Source organism: Panthera onca, chromosome D2, assembly GCF_046562875.1.
Source record: "Panthera onca isolate mPanOnc1 chromosome D2, mPanOnc1 haplotype 2, whole genome shotgun sequence".
NCBI lineage: Eukaryota > Metazoa > Chordata > Mammalia > Carnivora > Felidae > Panthera > Panthera onca.
The window spans coordinates 40,663,985-40,667,407 of NC_138349.1; the positions used below are offsets into that span (position 1 = coordinate 40,663,985).

Genomic DNA, 3,423 nt, shown 5'->3' on the forward strand with positions numbered 1-3,423 from the left:
AATCTGTGCACTCTCAGATGACTGGCTTTGCAGGTTACCGTTTCCCCTCCAGCTTCCCTAACTGGGACATTTAGATCCCAAATCCCCAAGACAAGTTTCCAGAAGCTTCCCGAGGCTTCCAGAGGCCAGACTTCAGGGAACTCTCTCACAGCTTCCCGGCATCCACTAGTCACCGTTCTGTTGGCACCAGTGAGGCTGTCTGGTCTGCAGAATGCTCCCCCATCACTTTGTGGGATGCTGGTTCTTAGTGCAGCCCTTTGAGGAAGGCTCTGCCACCTTGTGACCCTTCACTTTCCAGCAGAGGGAGGAGGGTCTTAGGGATTTATGGAAGTCACATGACTGATAGAGCAGATAACAGAGCTAGTACAGACCTCAGGTGCTCAACAATTAGGGTAGGTGATTTCTGGCTCTTTCCTGACCTTCGTGGAGCTACCAGCATATACCTTTGCTTGCACATCCCTGGCTCTTAACTCTAAGCCCCAGATTCGCCTAGAGTGGCCCATGGCCGGATGTGGCCCAGAAGGCTGCGGGAGGGTTTTGTTTTAACAGAATCTGGATCGTTTAGTGGCTTTTAAAGACCAGGAGATTTTTGTGGCAAGAGCAGCATTTCTGGTTCTTTTTAATGGAAGATTGGGCACCACTGGGTAGCATTTATGCGTGGGAGGAGGTGCTGGGGCTGAGGCTGCCCCTTCAGATAAGGCACACGCCCTCCTACCATCCATCAGGTAACTTCGCTCCTTTACCTAACCTGTCAGGATGAAGATTTTGGTGTTTGCAATTGCTTTCTAAGCAGGCGATGGTTTAGATGGTGTTGGAGAGGGATGGCTGATCGCAGCAGAGCTAGCCTGTCTCAATGTCTCCCCTAAAACCAGGGCTCCAAACCCCCAGCTCCACCACCCTCTTTGCTGCTGGACACCATCGAATACTTGCAGAACCGGGAGCCATGTTGTGTTGAATTAAACCTTGACTAGGACATAAACCAGGACGTGTCCTACTGGCATTAATACTAAATAAGGCTTATCTTCAGAAGCATTTACCTGCTGTGAGCAGATATGTCTTCATGAAATATGAAATCCACCCAAATTTATTAAAACCGCCTGCGAAGTGGTGGGAACTCAAACTGAGCAGCGCTCTGTGAGAGCCTCATTATTATTATGACATTATTTATTTATATCCCACCCTAAGACAGACATGATGTAATCCAGTAATTAAGATTGTTATGATTGAATATTTATTAAGCACCTACAATAAGCCAGTCACTGATCCACATAAAATGAGTCTTTACCCTCAAGAGCTCCCATCTCGCTGCCACGGGGAGCTCAGTGCCTCTCATAGGGGAGCAGGCGGGTAGTTTAATGGATTTTGCCTTCTCTGAGCAAGCCTGAGAAATGACACTGATCAGAAATTGGACTCAGTTTAGTCTTGCTGTTCATTCCGAATGAAATGAAAACAATCCATCGCTGGCTTAGAGAAGAGAGAGTTGTGCAGAGGCGCTGTCCCTCCGAAGTGTCTCGGATGGGTAGCGGGGCCTCCCAGCACCCCACGGTGGGTGGGCAGGGCCTCCTCTGTCTCTCCCGCCGACCTCCACCCAGGCCAAGAGGCAAGTGCAGTTTGGGCTGCTTTTTAAACTTATTCCCAGGCCCAGATCAGGTGGCATTTTTGTGCTTCTCATAAAATTAGCCCTGCTCTGGGGTGCCTGGGTGGCTCAGTTGGTTGGGCGTCTGACTTCGGTTCAGGTCATGATCTCACGGTCCGTGGGTTCGAGCCCCATGTCAGGCTCTGTGCTGACAGCTCAGAGCCTGGAGACTTCTTCAGATTCCGTGTCTCCCTCTCTCTCTGAGGAGCCTCCCCGGCTCACACTCTGTCTCTCTGTCTCTCTCTCTCAAAAATAAATGAACACTTAAAAAAATTAAAAAAAAAATTAGCCCTGCTCTGACACGTCATAAGACGACATTTGCTGGGTCCCTCCTGTGTGCTAGGGGATGGGCACCAGATACAGCCTGGGGCCTCCTGGAAGCCTTGTCCCCAGACAAGGCTCCACAGGGAACTTTCTCCATCTGTTTCCCTTCAATCGTTCCACTGCAGCCTGTGAGAGCTTCCGTGGCTCTCCTCTCTCCGGTTCTCCCTTACTTGTCCTCTTCCTTCGTGCCCCTCCCTGGCCCACTTCTCCCCAAAAGGACCTGCTGGGCCGTGAGCTCACCAAGGTAGAGACCGTGCTCTGGGTACCTCCTGCCCCAGTGCCTGGCAATTGTTTGTACAGTGAAAGAGTAAATGAATGAATGAAAGCATCGGGGGTGAGTGAGCAAAACACAATCGTATAAACATGTGCCCGGCATTGATATATGACCTTCTGAGACTTTCTTCACTTACAATTTTTCCCTTGCAGGTTGTTTCTGTGTTTGGGAAGAGGATGGAATGTCTCCTGGATTCTCTAGTGCCTTTGGTAGGAGCTGTTTTGAAAACTGACACATGCATGCCACGCTTGCCTTAGCATTAGTCCTGACTTCGGCACGTGGTTCAAATAAAATCCACCTTATCGTGGAGGAGACCCTAGTCATCTCCATAAAAGAGATTTTTTTTTTAAATAAATGTCATTAAAAAAATTGTGGTTAAGTACATTTAACATAAAATTTATCGTCTTAACTGAGGCTCCTGGCTGGCTCAGTCGGTAGAGCATGTGACTCCTGATCCCAGGGCCGTGAGTTCAAGCCCCACGTTGGGCATGGAACCTACTTAAAAACAAAAGTATCATCTTAACCATTTTTATGTGTACAATTCTGTGGCCTTAAGTGTGTTCACTCTGTTGGGTAACAGTCGCCACCATCCATCTCCAGAACTTTTTCAGCATCCCAAACGGGAACTCTGCACCCCTTAAACAATAACTCCCCCTTCCTGCCTCCCCTCAGGCCCTGGCAACCCCCATTCTACGTTCTGTCTCTCTGAATCTCACAACTCCAGGTACCTCATGCAAGTGGAATCATGCGGTATTTGTCTTTTTGTGACTGGCTTGTTGCACTTAACATAATATCCTCAAGGTTCATCCGTGTTGTAGCCTGTGTCAGAATTTCCTTCCTTTTTAAGGCTGAATAATATTCCACTGTGTGTATATATCATATTTTGTGTACCCGTTCATCTATTCATGGACACTTGGGTTGTTTCCACCTTTTGGCTGTTATGAATAGTGCTGCTATGCACATGGGTGTGCAGATAGCTGTTCAAGATCTTGTTTTCATTTCTTTTGGGCATATGCCTGGAAGTGAGATTGGCTCTCTAATTTTCTGAGGAGCTGCCATGTGGCTTTTCATAGTGGCTGCATCACTTGACATTCCCACCAACAGCGCGTAAGGGCTCCAACTTCCCTACATCCTCACCAACACTTCTTCTTGTCTTTAAAACGGTTTTGCTAGTAGCCATCCTAATGGG

The 3,423-nt window shown here is 48.2% G+C and overlaps 1 non-coding gene across 1 annotated transcript; it reads left to right on the top strand.

Annotated features, from left to right (window-relative positions):
- The first annotated feature begins 2,650 nt into the window (after positions 1-2,650).
- TRNAR-CCU (transfer RNA arginine (anticodon CCU)) lies at positions 2,651-2,723 on the top strand. The gene has a single exon. It is a non-coding gene; the product is annotated as a tRNA-Arg (tRNA).
- The last annotated feature ends 700 nt before the right edge of the window (positions 2,724-3,423 follow it).